Consider the following 18,164-nt stretch of genomic DNA (forward strand, 5'->3'; position numbering starts at 1 on the left):
TACCATGAAATATTTCTAAGTACGAAAATTTTCTCAATTTTTCAAAATCAAAACAGTTTAAAAATATTACTAAGTTTGAAATACCATGAAATATTTCGAAATACGAAAATCTTCTGAAATTTTCAAAGTCAAAACAGTTTGAAAATATTACTTAGTTTGAAATACCATGAAATATTTCTAAGTACGAAAATCTTCGGAATTTTTTAAAGTCAAAACCGTTTGAAAATATTACTAAGTTTGAAATACCATAAAATATTTCTAAGGACGAAAATCTTCTGAATTTTTCAAAGTCAATACTGCTTCAAAATATTTCTAAGTTTGAAATACCCTGAAATATTTCTAAGTATGAAAATCTTCGGAATATTTCAAAGTCAAAGCCGTTTGAAAATATTACTAAGTTTGAAATACCATGAAATATTTCTAAGTACGAAAATCTTCTGAATTCCCGCACAAAGTTTATTTTCCAAGCGAAGAATTTTTCTCCCGGGCTGTGGCCGTCGACATCCGCATCCCCGGCCTCTCGTCGAGGAAATTTAAATTTGAACGGCAAACGCATATTGGCCTTTCCGGCCTCGCTCGGGCTTCGTCTCAGACTTCCCGTCGCCGGACTTAGAAGAATTTCCACAATTTTCGAGACTTAGAAAAATTTCGGAAAAAATTGGACTTTGACAAAAAAACTCTCTAAAACTAATTAAAAAAAATGTAACTAAAAACTATTATTACATAATTATAATTAAAAATATTATTTATATACATTTATCATATTATATAAATTTCATATTAAAATAATTTAAAATAATTAAAAAAAATAACACAAAATTATTATTATATAATTATATTATCAAATTTATATTATATAACTATTATTAAAAATTATATTTTTATACATTATATTATATACATTTTTTATTAAAATATTTTAAAATTTAACTATTATTATACATCTTTTAAACCAATTTTGATAATAAACACATTGTTTTATATTATAAAGTTTCTTCATTAGTACAATGTCAATAACTAATGTTTTTAGGCAACAATGTTACGATATTTGAAGTGCTTACGTCTGGTCTAACAGATCTTTCGAGTTTCTTTGCATAAGTGCTTTTAATTGCTTAATTTGCTTTTTTTTTATTTCCAAGTACGAAAATCTTCTGAATTTTTCAAAGTCAAAACCGTTTGATAATATTACTAAGTTTGAAATAACATAAAATATTTCTAAGTACGAAAATCTTCGAAATTTTTCAAAGTCAAAACCGTTTGAAATTATTACTAAGTTTGAAATAGCATGAAATATTTCTAAGTACGAAAATCTTCTGAATTTTTCATAGTCAAAACCGTTTGAAAATATTACTAAGTTTGAAATACCATGAAATATTTTTAAGTACGAAAATCTTCTGAATTTTTCAAAATCAATACCGCTTGAAAATATTTCTAAGTTTGAAATACCATGAAATATTTCTAAGTACAAAAATCTTCGGAATTTTTCAAAGTCAAAACCGTTTGCAAATATTACTAAGTTTGAAATACCATGAAATATTTCTAAGTACGAAAATCTTCTGAATTTTTCAAAATCAAAACCGTTTGAAAATATTACTAAGTTTGAAATACCATGAAATATTTCTAAGTACGAAAATCTTCTCAATTTTTCAAAATCAAAACAGTTTAAAAATATTACTAAGTTTGAAATACCATAAAATATTTCTAAGTACGAAAATCTTCTGAAATTTTCAAAGTCAAAACCGTTTGAAAATATTACTAAGTTTGAAATACCATGAAATATTTCTAAGTACGAAAATCTTCTCAATTTTTCAAAATCAAAACAGTTTATAAATATTACTAAGTTTGAAATACCATGAAATATTTCGAAATACGAAAATCTTCTGAAATTTTCAAAGTCGAAACCGTTTGAAAATATTACTTAGTTTGAAATACCATGAAATATTTCTAAGTACGAAAATCTTCGGAATTTTTTAAAGTCAAAACCGTTTGAAAATATTACTAAGTTTGAAATACCATAAAATATTTCTAAGGACGAAAATCTTCTGAATTTTTCAAAGTCAATACTGCTTGAAAATATTTCTAAGTTTGAAAAACCATGAAATATTTCTAAGTACGAAAATCTTCTGAATGTTTCAAAGTCAATACCGCTTGAAAATATTACTAAGTTTGAAATACCATGAAATATTTTTAAGTACGAAAATCTTCTGAATTTTTCAAAATCAATACCGCTTGAAAATATTTCTAAGTTTGAAATACCATGAAATATTTCTAAGTACAAAAATCTTCGGAATTTTTCAAAGTCAAAACCGTTTGCAAATATTACTAAGTTTGAAATACCATGAAATATTTCTAAGTACGAAAATCTTCTGAATTTTTCAAAATCAAAACCGTTTGAAAATATTACTAAGTTTGAAATACCATGAAATATTTCTAAGTACGAAAATCTTCTCAATTTTTCAAAATCAAAACAGTTTAAAAATATTACTAAGTTTGAAATACCATAAAATATTTCTAAGTACGAAAATCTTCTGAAATTTTCAAAGTCAAAACCGTTTGAAAATATTACTAAGTTTGAAATACCATGAAATATTTCTAAGTACGAAAATCTTCTCAATTTTTCAAAATCAAAACAGTTTATAAATATTACTAAGTTTGAAATACCATGAAATATTTCGAAATACGAAAATCTTCTGAAATTTTCAAAGTCGAAACCGTTTGAAAATATTACTTAGTTTGAAATACCATGAAATATTTCTAAGTACGAAAATCTTCGGAATTTTTTAAAGTCAAAACCGTTTGAAAATATTACTAAGTTTGAAATACCATAAAATATTTCTAAGGACGAAAATCTTCTGAATTTTTCAAAGTCAATACTGCTTGAAAATATTTCTAAGTTTGAAAAACCATGAAATATTTCTAAGTACGAAAATCTTCTGAATGTTTCAAAGTCAATACCGCTTGAAAATATTACTAAGTTTGAAATACCATGAAATATTTTTAAGTACGAAAATCTTCATAATTTTTCAAAGTCAATGCCGCTTGATAATATTTCTATGTTTGAAATACCATGAAATATTTCTAAGTACGAAAATCTTCTGAATTTTTCAAAGAAAAAACCGTTTGAAAATATTACTAAATTTGAAATACCATGAAATATTTCTAAGTGGAAAAATCTTCAGAATTTTTCGAAGTCCAAAACATTTTGAAAATATTTCAAAGTCAAAAATAAGAAATCTTTTTTGAAATTCGAACACACGATCATCAAAAGACATGAAGAAAAAAACCAATTGTGAAATTCGCACACACGATCAACGGAAGACATGAAGAAAAAAATTTAGAAATTCGCACACACGATCAACGAAAGACATGAAGAAAAAAAAAATTTAGAAATTCGCACTCACGATCAACGAAAGACATGAGGAAAAAAAAATTTAGAAATTCCCACACACGATCAACGAAAGAGATGCAGAAAATTTTTTTGTGAAATTCGCACACACTATCAACGAAAGACATGCAGAAAAAAAAATTTTGATATTTGCACACACGATCAACGGAAGACTTATGAAGAAAGAAAAAAAAATTTAGAAATTCACACACCCGATCAAGGAAAGACATGAAGAAAAAAAAAATTGAGAAATTCGCATACACGATCAACGAAACACATGAAAGAAAAAAAAATTTAGGAATTCGCACACACGATCAAGGATAGACGAAGAAAAAAAAATTTGTGAAATTCGCACACACGATCAAGGAAAGACTTTTGAAGAAAGAAAAAAAAAATTAGAAATTCGCACACACGATCAAGGAAAGACACGAAGAAAAAAAAATTTGTGAAATTCGCACACACGATCAAGGAAAGACTTTTGAAGAAAGAAAAAAAAATTAGAAATTCGCACACACGATCAAGGAAAGACATGAAGAAAAAAAAATTGTGAAATTCGCACACACGATCAAGGAAAGACTTTTGAAGAAAGAAAAAAAAATTAGAAATTCGCACACACGATCAACGAAACACATGAAAGAAAAAAAAATTTAGAAATTCGCACACACGATCAAGGAAAGACATGAAGAAAAAAAATTTGTGAAATTCGCACACACGATCAAATACCGTTCGAAATTCGCACACACGATCAAATACCGTTCGAAATTCGCACACACGATCAAATATTGTCTTTTAAAATAAAAAAAAATTTTACTTAATGATTCGAAAGACTCGATTCAAAGTACGAAATTCGCACACACGATCAAACAAGGTCTTAAAAAACAAAAATTTTTACTTAATGATTCGAAGGACTCGATTCAAAGTACGAAATTCGCACACACGATCAAATAAGGTCTTAAAAAAATAATTTAAAGGTTTTAAAGCTTGAATGAAGCTTTACAAACCTTCCAGTCAGAGGACGAGTCTCAATAAATCGCAGTATGGTAGCTGCTCTACTACGTACAACACCCAGACTAGTACCTAAGTCGTCTACAGACGATTTGGCACCCGTGCATCACACCCACAGGGTTGGACTCGGAGCCGAGAGCGCGCGGTCTAGGCGCCCCCTAGAGTGCTCTAAATCGAACAGGCCTCGTCGCCGGGGTATTCCGCCCGCAAGGGGCGGTAGTACGCCCCGGCTAACTTTGCCATCGACGCGACGGATGCGAACGGTATCGTTGCAGTGACTAGACGGGATTCTGACTTAGAGGCCTTCAGTCATTATCCCACAGATGGTATCCTCGTACCACTGTTCATTCGACCAAATCATGTACCAAATGTACCCACACATGTACCAAATGTACCCACAATTTACCACAAGCACTTTACCACAAAGGCGAGCCCTCGCCCTTGTCGAGACGAGAGCGTTGCTTTTCTTGAGACACGCTCACTGTGCCTCACATGTATAGTCCCGCACAAAGTTCATGTTCCAAGCGAAAGATTTTTCCCAAGGCGGTGGCCGTCGACGTCCGCATCCCCGGCCTCTTGCCGAGGAAATTTAAATTTGAACGGAAAACGCATATCGGCCTTTCCGGCCTCGCTCGGGCTTCGTCTCAGACTTCCCGTCGCCGGACTTAGAAGAATTTCCACAATTTTCGAGACTTAGAAAAATTTCGGAAAAAATTGGACTTTGACAAAAAAACACTCGAAAACTAATTTAAAAAAAATTTAACTAAAAATTATTATTACATAATTATAATTAAAAATATTATTTATATACATTTATCATATTATATAAATTTCATATTAAAATAATTTAAAATAATTAAAAAAAAATAACATAAAATTATTATTATATAATTATATTATCAAATTTATATTATATAACTATTATTAAAAATTATATTTTTATACATTATATTATACACATTTTTTATTAAAATATTTAAAAATTTAACTATTATTATACATTTTTTAAAACCAATTTTGATAATAAACACATTGTTGCGAACAACATTATATTTATATTATATTATAAAGTTTCTTCATAAGTACAATGTCAATAAATAATGCTTTTAGGCAACAATGTTACGATATTTGAAGTGTTTACGTCTGGTCTAACAGATCTTTCGAGTTTCTTTGCATAAGTGCTTTTAATTGCTTAATTTGCTTTTTTTTTATTTAAATTATCTCAATGCAATTTTTTTTTAAGAATAATGTCTTTTTCAATAAATATTCAAGAGTGCCAGCGTAATCGGGAACTTTAAATAATTAAATATAATACAAAATATGAGTGTTGACACGATCTGAGCATCGCACGGTGACCAGAGAGAGCTGTTATACCAGTTCAGACACGTCAAAAAATTTTCCCGTTTTCGAAAGTTAGCGATGAAATTCATTTGCATTAAATTGCATGCTAAAATGTAAAATTTAGATGGGGACAGAAAGGAATCTCGTTACCCCATTCTTGCGCATCACTAATTAGTTCAGGAGACATCTGGAATCCTTAAGACATTCATAGTATATCCCGCCGTTAACAAAATTACACGTCCATGGAATCCAACTAGAGGCGAAACGGAGTCTCGTAACTTTTTTTTAAATTAGCCAATAAATGCAATTTTTTTAGAAGCTAGTGAAAGAAATAATCTCTTTTCATTTAATATATATTAAATTAAAAACTAAAAAAAAATTTTTTTTTTCTCGAGATTTTTGGCAAATGAGGGCCAGCGTAGTCGAGAACTTTAAATTATTAAATATAAGACAAAATATACAGATTTCCATGATTTGAGCATCGTTTGGTAACCAGAGAGATTCCTTATTAGGTTTTTTCATTCCTTATTATTTTTTCTTTCATTTTTAAAAGCTAAAAATAAGAATCTAAAATTTATTATGATTTAAATAATTGTGTGATATTTGCCTCAAAATAATAAATTTAAAATGAAATGAATGAAGAAAGAAAAAAATTTAGAATTTGTCACACACGATCTCAAAACCGTTTAAAAATATTACTAAGTCTGAAATACCATGAAACAATTCTAAGTACGAAAATCTTCTGAATTTTTCAAAGTCAAAACAGTTTGAAAATATTTCTAAGTTTGAAATACCATGAAATATTTCTAAGAACGAAAAACTTCTGAATTTTTCAAAACATTCAGAAGTTTTCGGTACTTAGAAAAATTCTGTCGAATTCGGTACTTAGAACAATTCTGCTGATTTCGGTACTTAGAAAAATTCTGACGATTTCGGTTTTTAGAAAAATTCTGGTGATTTCGGATCTTAGAAAATTTCTGACCTTTTCGGTACTTAGAAAATATCTGACGTTTTCGGTACTTAGAAAAATTCTGTCGATTTCGGAACTTAGAAAAATTCTGTTGATTTCGGTTCTTAGAAAATTTCTGCCTTTTTCGGTACTTTGAAAAGACTCGGATGTTTTCGGTACTTAGTAAATTTCTGACGTTCGGCCTTTTTCGGTACTTTGAAAAGACTCAGAAGTTTTCGGTACTTAGAAAATTTCTGACGTTTTCGGTACTTAGAAGAATTCTGATGATTTCGGTACTTAGAAAATTTCTGACCTTTTCGGTATTTAGAAAATTTCAGACGATTTCGGTACTTAGAAAAATTCAGACGATTTCGGTGCTTAGAAAATTTCGGCCTTTTTCGGTGCTTAGAAAACATTCAGAAGTTATCGGTACTTAGAAAATTTCTGACGTTATCGGTACTTAGAAAAATTCTGACGATTTCGGTACTTAGAAAAATTCAGACGATTTCGGTACTTAGAAAAATTCCGACGATTTCGGTGCTTAGAAAATTTCTGCCTTTTTCGGTACTTAAAAAAATTCTGATGATTTCGTAACTTAGAAAAATTCTGTCGATTTCGGTACTTAGAAAAATTCTGTTGATTTCGGATCTTAGAAAATTTCTGATCTTTTCGGTCCTTAGAAAATTTCTGACGTTTTCGGTACTTAGAAAAATTCTGTTGATTTCGGTACTTAGAAAAATTCTGTCGATTTCGGTACTTGGAAAATTTTTGACGTTTTCGGTACTTAGAAATATTCTGTCGATTTCGGTACTTAGAAAACATTCAGAAGTCTTCGGTACTTCGAACATTTCTGGCGTTTTCGGTACTTAGAAAAATTCTGTTGCTTTCGGTACTTAGAAAAATTCTGTCAATTTCGGTACTTAGAAAAATTCTGTTGATTTCGGTACTTAGAAAATTTCTACCTTTTTCGGTACTTTGCAAAGTCTCGGAAGTTTTCGGTACTTTGTAAATTTCTGACGTTCTGCCTTTTTCGGTACTTTGAAAAGACTCAGAAGTTTACGGTACTTAGAAAATTTCTGACGTTTTCGGTACTTAGAAAAATTCTGCCGATTTCGGTACTTAGAATAATTCTGACGATTTCGGTACTTAGAAAATTCTGACGATTTCGGTACTTAGAATATTTCTGACGTTATCGGTACTTAGAAAAATTCTTACGATTTCGATACTTGATAAACATTCAGAAGTTTTCGGTACTTAGAAAAATTCTGCCGATTTCGGTACTTAGAAAAATTCTGTTGATTTCGGTACTTAGAAAAATTCTGTCGATTTCGGTACTTAGATAATTTCTGACGTTTTCGTTACTTAGAAAAATTCTGCCGATTTCGGTACTTAGAAAAATTCTGTTGATTTCGGTACTTAGAAAATTTCTGACCTTTTCGGTATTTAATTTATCATAGCGGTAACCGAAGACTTCTGAATGTTTTCTAAGTACCGAAATCGACAGAATATTTCTTAGTACTGAAAACGTCTGATATTTTCTAAGTACCGAAAAGGTCAGAAATTTTCAAAGTACCAAAATCAACAGAATTTTTCTAAGTACCGTAATCGACAGAATTTTTCTAAGTACCGAAATCAACAGAATTTTTCTATGCACCGAAATCGTCGGAATGTTTTCTAAGTACCGAAATCGTTTGAAATTTTCTAAATACCGAAAAGGTCAGAAATTTTCTAAGTACCGAAATCATCAGAATTTTTCTAAGTACCGAAAACGTCAGAAATTTTCTAAGTACCGAAAACTTCCGAGTCTTTTCTAAGTACCGAAATCGACAGAATTTTTCTAATTACCGAAATCGGCAGAATTTTTCTAAGTACCGAAATCGTCAGAATTTTTCTAAGTGCCGAAATCGTCTGAATTTTTCTAAGTACCGAAATCGTTTGAAATTTTCTAAATACCGAAAAGGTCAGAAATTTTTTAAGTACCGAAATCATCACAATTTTTCTAAGTACCGAAAACGTCAGAAATTTTCTAAGTACCGAAAACTTCCGAGTCTTTTCTAAGTACCGAAATCGACAGAATTTTTCGAAGTACCGAAATCGGCAGAATTTTTCAAAGTACCGAAAACGTCAGAATTTTTCTAAGTACCGAAATCGTCGGAATTTTTCTAAGTACCGAAATCGTCGGAATTTTTCTAAGTACCGAAATTGTAAGAATTTTTCTAAGTACCGAATTCGGCAGAATTTTTCTAAGTACCGAAATCAACAGAATATTTCTAAGTTCCGAAGTCACCAGAATTTTTCTAAGTAACGAAAACGTCAGAAATTTTCAAAGTACCGAAGACTTCTGAATGTTTTCTAAGTCCCGAAATCGACAGAAATTTTCAAAGTACCGAAAACGTCAGATATTTTCTAAGTACCGAAAAGGTCAGAAATTTTCAAAGTACCAAAATCAACAGCATTTTTCTAAGTACCGAAATCGACAGAATTTCTCTAAGTTCCGAAATCACCAGAATTTTTCTAAGTACCAAAATCGTCGGAATGTTTTCTAAGTACCGAAAACGTCTAAAATTTTCAAAGTACCGAAAAAGGCAGAAATTTTCTAAGTACCGAAATCAACAGAATTTTTCTAAGTACCGAAATCGACAGAATTTTTCTAATTACCGAAATCGACAGAATATTTCTTAGTACTGAAAACGTCTGATATTTTCTAAGTACCGAAAAGGTCAGAAATTTTCAAAGTACCAAAATCAACAGAATTTTTCTAAGTACCGTAATCGACAGAATTTTTCTAAGTACCGAAATCAACAGAATTTTTCTATGCACCGAAATCGTCGGAATGTTTTCTAAGTACCGAAATCGTTTGAAATTTTCTAAATACCGAAAAGGTCAGAAATTTTCTAAGTACCGAAATCATCAGAATTTTTCTAAGTACCGAAAACGTCAGAAATTTTCTAAGTACCGAAAACTTCCGAGTCTTTTCTAAGTACCGAAATCGACAGAATTTTTCTAATTACCGAAATCGGCAGAATTTTTCTAAGTACCGAAATCGTCAGAATTTTTCTAAGTGCCGAAATCGTCTGAATTTTTCTAAGTACCGAAATCGTTTGAAATTTTCTAAATACCGAAAAGGTCAGAAATTTTTTAAGTACCGAAATCATCACAATTTTTCTAAGTACCGAAAACGCCAGAAATTTTCTAAGTACCGAAAACTTCCGAGTCTTTTCTAAGTACCGAAATCGACAGAATTTTTCGAAGTACCGAAATCGGCAGAATTTTTCAAAGTACCGAAAACGTCAGAATTTTTCTAAGTACCGAAATCGTCGGAATTTTTCTAAGTACCGAAATCGTCGGAATTTTTCTAAGTACCGAAATTGTAAGAATTTTTCTAAGTACCGAATTCGGCAGAATTTTTCTAAGTACCGAAATCAACAGAATATTTCTAAGTTCCGAAGTCACCAGAATTTTTCTAAGTAACGAAAACGTCAGAAATTTTCTAAGTACCGAAGACTTCTGAATGTTTTCTAAGTCCCGAAATCGACAGAAATTTTCAAAGTACCGAAAACGTCAGATATTTTCTAAGTACCGAAAAGGTCAGAAATTTTCAAAGTACCAAAATCAACAGCATTTTTCTAAGTACCGAAATCGACAGAATTTCTCTAAGTTCCGAAATCACCAGAATTTTTCTAAGTACCAAAATCGTCGGAATGTTTTCTAAGTACCGAAAACGTCTAAAATTTTCAAAGTACCGAAAAAGGCAGAAATTTTCTAAGTACCGAAATCAACAGAATTTTTCTAAGTACCGAAATCGACAGAATTTTTCTAATTACCGAAATCAACAGAATTTTTCTAAGTACCGAATTCAACAGAATTTTTCTAAGTACCGAAATCAACAGAATATTTCTAAGTTCCGAAATCACCAGAATTTTTCTAAGTACCGTAATCGACAGAATTTTTCTAAGTACCGAAATCAACAGAATTTTTCTATGCACCGAAATCGTCGGAATGTTTTCTAAGTACCGAAATCGTTTGAAATTTTCTAAATACCGAAAAGGTCAGAAATTTTCTAAGTACCGAAATCATCAGAATTTTTCTAAGTACCGAAAACGTCAGAAATTTTCTAAGTACCGAAAACTTCCGAGTCTTTTCTATGTACCGAAATCGACAGAATTTTTCTAAGTACCGAAATCAACAGAATTTTTCTAAGTACCGAAATCGACAGAATTTTTCTAAGTACCGAAATCAACAGAATTTTTCTAAGTACCGAATTCGACAGAATTTTTCTAAGTTCCGAAAACTTCCGAGTCTTTTCCAAGTACCGAAATCGTCAGAATTTTCTAAGCACCGAAAAGGTCAGAAATTTTCTAAGTACCGAAAAGATCAGAAATTTTCCAAGTACTGAAATCGTCAGAATTTTCTAAGCACCGAAATCGTCGGAATTTTTCTAAGTAAAGAAATCGTCAGAATTTTTCTAAGTACCGAAATCGTCAGAGTTTTTCTAAGTACCGAAAAGGTCAGAAATTTTCAAAGTACCGAAAAAGGCAGAAATTTTCTAAGTACCGAAATCAACAGAATTTTTCTAAGTACCGAATTCGACAGAATTTTTCTAAGTTCCGAAAACTTCCGAGTCTTTTCCAAGTACCGAAATCGTCAGAATTTTCTAAGCACCGAAATCGTCGGAATTTTCCTAAGTACCGAAATCGGCAGAATTTTTCTAAGTACCGAAAACTTCTGAATGTTTAATAAGTATCGAAATCGTATGTTTATACTATGTTTGTACATTTATACCAGCGAAATCTGAAGAACAAAAAATGCTTTTTACAAAACTTTTGAGATACTAAATTAAGGACAAACATTTCAAATTTCTTTTAAAAAATGCATTCTTTCAACTGATTTTGTATAGTGTTGTTTTGAAAAACTTTTTTGAAGGGGAGCCTTAAAAATTCCAAACTTTCATCCAGACTTTTTTCTTTCTTTTTTTTTAAAAGTGTTTTAGAAACTTACCTTATTATTTGCATTTGGGTGAAACTGTTTACCAAATTACAACCGTTTTAAAGTAAGTTTCTTTTTCAACTTAATCTAAATACTATTTTAAAGTTAAATAAAAAAATAAATTATTACAAAATGCAAGCCTCTTATACGTTGTAAAAATGATAAAACATATTTAAAATAATTATCGGAACTAATATATATTTTTTTCTTTTTTAATTTTGTGTTTTATGGCTCAGATAGCTGTATCGAAGAGGGGAAAAAAAAGTCGTTATCAATCTTAATTTGAAATTATGGTTTAAGTGTTTCGTGTCAAATATCCAATTTTTGACTAATAGCATTACGTCTGAGGGCTTTTCATTTAGGACGCGTTTAAGAAAGCTCGTTTAAGAAAAAAAACAAAAAACGCGTTTAAGAAAGCGGCCAAAAAAAAAGCCTTTTCAAGTAAACGAGTAATTCCGTATTTATACTTTTTTATTGATTGATTTGTTCATTTACGTCGCACTAGAGCTGCACAATGGGCTATTGGAGACGATCTGGGAAACATCCCGGAGGATTAAGATCCGGAGATCACAATTTTGATCCTCTGCGGAGGGGATGGCACCCCCGCTTCGGTAGCCCGACGACCTGCGCGCGAAGTCGAGCACTTTACGGTAGCACAGTTTAGCGAGGACCAATACCGCGCACCATCAGTCCCTACGCAGACTGATCCAAGTGGCCACCCACCCGCACACTGACCGCAGCCAGTGATGCTTGACTTCGGTGATCTGCTGGAAGCAGTGTCTTAACGATCAGTCCACTGCGGGACTATACTTGTCAGTGTGCGGATGGGTGACCACTTGGATCAGTCTGCGTAGGGACCGAGGGTGCGCGTTATCGATTCTCATTAAACTGTTCTACCGTGAAGTGCTCGACTTCGCACGCAAGTCGTTGGCCTACCAAAGCAGAGGAGCCATCCCCTCTACATAGGATCAAAATTGGCATGACATGACCCTCAGGCAGGTCCGTAGCCAGGGGGGGAGGGCGTCGGGACAAATCCCCCCCCCCCCGAAGTTACGACTATCAACTCCGCAGTCTTATAATTTTGAACCCAACTACGAAGACACGGCATCAAGTATTGGGCGAAATTAGCCTTCGTGGAAGACTAAGATGGAACTAAGCCGCACTTTCATTACATGGAGTGGGAAACCACGAAAACATACTACGGTTATCAAGACGGCAAGGGGATTCAAACCCAATATATTCTCAATTAATAATTTCTATCATAGTCTAATTAACTATATAAATTAAAATATTTGATTATCCTTATTTACTTTCTCCAAACATGACAAAACTACTAGTACTCTAAACATGATGTATATGGATGTAGTTTAGTAGAAACATGCTGTATATTTTATGGTAACTAAAACCCATTACCAAAAATATGAATTTACGAAAATCAAGTTTAAAATGTTTAGAAACACGAAGAAACCATTTGTTTTCTTCAAATAAATTTTAAAGAATACCATCTCATTCTACTTCCATAAGTTACTATACAATTTAATTTGGGTCAAAAAAATCCTAAATATTTTACGTAGGCTCATTGCCAATCTAAGCTGTGCAGTCCGAAAAAAAAAAAAATGAATCACCCTGAATAACTTTCGTTCTAATGATTGGATTTTCACAAACTAAGTGTCTATCTTAATGGTTCCAGGGGGTGACCTCAAATATGCTAATTATCTAGTGCTAACTATTAATTAAGTTACGAAATCAGACACAAAAACGTACTTTCTCTGAACAAACATGTATTTTTTTGTACATATTTGGAATCCTGACAATTAAAATATAGGGAGTAGCCGCAATCTGGGAAATATGGTCCCCATAGTTCGGTCAGGAGAGCGATCCAGAATTCGTACCCCTTAATGTTAATTTAACTTTTTACGTTTTTAGTCATATTTTTAAAACTAATAAAGCAATTCAAAGAAAATTTCACCCAGTCATAAAACTCATTTACCCAAAGATAATTTCATGAAAAAAATAATTTTTAATAATTGTTAATTATTTTTTATTATTTAATTAAATTGAGGATGAAAGAATTTTGAATTATAAGGTATGAATTTTTTTATACCATATTAATCTACATATTTTTCAATTGAAAAATCTAAAGTTTCAACTGTTTTTATTTACTAGAAGCTGAGAAAAACTAAAATTAATTATTTAAAAAAAAATAATTTGGCGACAATGAAGAAATGATTCAATGGGGCGATTAATATTAAAATGTGATAAACTTGCGAGGTACTTGACTTCCCGCGCGTAGAAAAAAATTTCATCGTATTTCGCTAATAATCGTTTGCTAATCTTTTTATTTTTTATTTCCTTCTGACAATAAAATACGACGTTTCTTTTTTAGTTCTCTAATAATTAATTTGAAATTTAGAAAAGAAATTTGAATAAAACATTCTGAATAAAAAACACTTTATTGAACTGATGTCTAGTTTCATAAAAGCGTGCTTCTGATAGAATATGATTATACACCAGATTATGCTTATTTAATGTGATTATTTTTTGATTTTGTTTCTCAATAACTGATACAATTTCAATAATATACATACGTATCCTAGATTTGGAATAATATATTTATCAATTTCCTGAACACATATTTTATAAATATTAATAAAAATACGAAGTCAGCATTTTTAATGATCTTAAAACTTTTTTACATCTTATATATCGCCTTAATCTTAAAATAAATTTGTAAATTATATGTCTGCGCTTGTTTCGCAGAATTATTTTTCTAACTTTTTAATTAAATTTTAACGCAAAATCTTATTTTTTATGCAACTATCTATATTATTTTCCAATAATATACTAATCAATCGTTTTAGTACTTTAATTTATGTTTTCCTTTAAAATAAAATTACTTTTTAAATGATTGCAAAGTTCTTATTGAAAGAAAACTTAGAATTATTGTCAGCTATCTGAGAATTAAATCTTGTTACGGAATTAAAAGTATTCTACTGATCACATACAATGTCATTCGATGCAGAACAGCTGACTGTTTACTAAGAGTACTATTGTTTACGAAAAATGAAGAAAAATTAGTAATTTTCTTTTTTTTTTATTGTTTCTTATTTATTCGAGTAAAGAAAAGTAAATGCGTATGTGTGCTCAGCGAAAAAATACAATATATTGTTTTGTTTTTTAAATGAACAAAAAAGTATGGACATACAATTTTATTTTAACATTAACAGTTATTCTTGTGCGCTAACTTAAAGAAAGTTACCCTTTTGTTTTAAAAAGTTGAAAATATTTGCTTAAAAAGGTTTTTATATGACTTCTCAACTTTTGCACAGTTCAAAAAAATATTGCTATGTCAGGAAAATGTTCGATATGCCTTGTTTTGTTAAACAATACAACTACTAAAATGAAAAAGTGTAAAAAGACTCGAAAAACGTGTTGTTTTTAGAATCATCTCAAAAATTGATCTTTTCCTCCATTTGACTTTTTTCTACTTAATTAACTTATAATAATAGTTTTAACACACGTTTTGAAGAAATTATGAATTCAAATTTCTCCTAATATTTCGTAATAAAAAAACAAGAATATTAATGATTCATTTATAATTGTTTCATTGATCCGGAGTAGTTAATTGTTTTCAAAATAATCGGCCTTACAACTATTTAACTTAGATTCTTTGGACTAGGGGCCACTTCATACATGTTTTTCGACATTGAAATTTCAAATATAAAAATTACAAGAATGCGTAAGCTTGTTTTAACTAACAAAAAAAAAGGGACAAAATCGTTGGCAAAAGAAGTTATCTCATGAAAAGATTGTCAGAGTTAAAAAAGTATTGTAAAAACTGTAACAATTGTTACTCTTGTTTAATTAAGGGTATTATAAACCGAATTTTCTTTTAATTTTTTTAAATTATATTTTTTAAAGAACTAACGAAGGGAGTGTGTAAATAACATCAACTCTTTTTACTGCAAACTAAGTTTACTTAATATCATTTGCAAATCTTTTGAAGTGCAAATTCTTGACCTGCTCCTTAAAATAAAGTTTTATTTTGATCGTAGTTGAAGGAGTACAGATATGTAGTTAAAGGAGGTATGTGACATTCGGAAATAAAAGTCGTGTGATAGGGATAGTTTTAAACAGAACGAATTAGTTCTTTTGGTTGAAATGCATTACAGCACCTTGGTTAACAAGTGTCACGAAATAAGGTTCTGAACTTAAATATGCATTTTAATATATTTTCCCATTTACATACCTCCTTGATCTCAGCACCGTTTTAATATTCTGCAAAGTATAAAATGAAATAATGTTGAATAAGAAGAGAGATTTCGAATGAAATATTTTATTTTCCTTAATACAGGGTAGGGTATCTGCTACATTTCAGATTTTCAAATTCATGTGACTTTTCATGTCTAATTCCAAGAACTTTTCATGACTTAACGAAGTTACTATTTTCACCGACAAAAACAGAATAATAAATTTAAAAAGCATTATAATAACATTTATTTATATAAAAATTTCTTTGTTAATTTATATAATTTTTTCACGCGCAAATCAATTTCGGGCAAATCCGTGGCTAAAATTGTGTGCGAAACAAGCAATTCATGTTTCTTTCGCGTTTCTATTTTTTTTCTTACATAAATATTAATTTTCTAAAATTATTAATTATCAACTTCTGTAAATTATCCAGTGTAATATTACCTTGCGCACATCCATTTTCGGGCTCATCTTTGGTTACTAACACATCAAACGCACTTCAGTACTGCAAAGTACGAACTCACTTTAATACAAAATCTCTTCATTTACCTCAATTTTCGCTTTTGGTTTCATATTTTGTAATCTGGCAATCTTGCTTCGAAAATATTTTAAATCATTCTTGAAAAATTTCACGTTCATGTAAGTTCATTTGAATTCGCTACTTTCTTTATAGATTATGTTTTATTCTGTTTTTTCTTTATATTTAATTTTCTGTTTTAACGTGATATTTTTACTTATTGTGTTCCATTTTATTTGTTGTAACTTTTTCGTAAAAATTTTTTGAGTGCTTCTCACACTATTGTATTGATATATTTTGCTTTGGCTATATTGATACAATATTAGAAAGCACTCTTTTTTACGGATATAATCGTGTGAGCTGATGAAAATATTATATCTTTTATTTCCCGGATATTTTTAGAATTTTTTTTCCGGTTTCATGTTATTTTATTTTTATCATTATTTTTCTTTTTTTCTTCCTTTTTTTATTGTTCTGTAATTTTTCCCATGTTTTCTCTGCATTTTGAACTTATTTTATGAGTTCTACTTACTTGCAGCTTAGGCGCAATAAATAAAACTGTTTTTCTTAATTTTCTTCGTTTTATTTTGTATTTATTTAATATAGATATATATATATATATCAAAATACTTTTAAAATGCCGTATAACATTTACTAAGTTTTACAATTTTATCGAAAATAAATACCGTGAATTTTATAAAATCTTGTGATTATGCATCAGAATAGCTATCTTTTTTCAGGTCCACCTTTGCTTTATCATTCTTTTTCCTTTCCTAAGAAACTCGAAGTGAGTTGCAAAAGCAATTAACCCTACAACTCTTCATAAATTTAATAAGAACTTATAAAAATTTAGTTTTAAATCAAAATTGTCATACAAATGACGCTAAAACAGCTTTAAAATAATAAATAATATCAGATAGAAAGTTCAACGTCAAAATTCTAAAATCTTGAGGAATCAAAAATAATTTATTAAATGATTTAAATTTCCTTTTCAAGGGAGATTAAAAAAAACAATAACAATCTGTTTCTTTTAACCAGAAAGCAACAAGAAATTTTTTTTTGGTGGCTTAGCAGCGAAAAGCACTAATGTTTTCCCGTCTTGTCATTCATTCAGTTTCTTTATGGTTGTAATCAGTTATTTCCCCTTCTATGGCTAGGTAATTTGCCATATTTTTAAACTTTCGCCATATATATAAATCTTTATTGCGATCCAATTTCCGACTAATTTTTTCGAAATTTCTATTTTAAGTGTTAGGATTCCAAATATGTAAAAAACAATAAATGTTTATTCAGAGAAAGTACGTTTTTCTGTCTGATTTCGTAACTTAACTAATAGTTAGCACTAATTAATTAGCATATTTGAAGTCACCCCCCCCCCCTGAACCATTAAGATTGACAGTTAGTTCGTGAAAATCCGATTATTAGAATGAAAGTTATTCAGGGTGATTCGTTTTTTTTTTTTTTTTTTTTTTTTGCGGACTGTACACGATTTTATAACTGTATGAGCTTATATCTAGAAATTTCATTGTTTTGAAAATATTACTTAACGTACTTTTTTCATTGAACTAAAAATGTGAACTGTCACGCTGTCAGACTAAGCATTTTGGTATAAAATGTTTAGCACTTCAGCTCTCTTACAGTTCAGAACTAAAAAAAAAAAAAAAAATCTAAGAGACAAATACTTTATCTCAAAGCACATTTATCTCAGAACACATTTACCTCAATACACA

Source organism: Parasteatoda tepidariorum, chromosome 2 (assembly GCF_982258835.1).
Source record: "Parasteatoda tepidariorum strain Cologne lab strain chromosome 2, Ptep-v5.0, whole genome shotgun sequence".
Classification (NCBI taxonomy): Eukaryota; Metazoa; Arthropoda; class Arachnida; order Araneae; family Theridiidae; genus Parasteatoda; species Parasteatoda tepidariorum.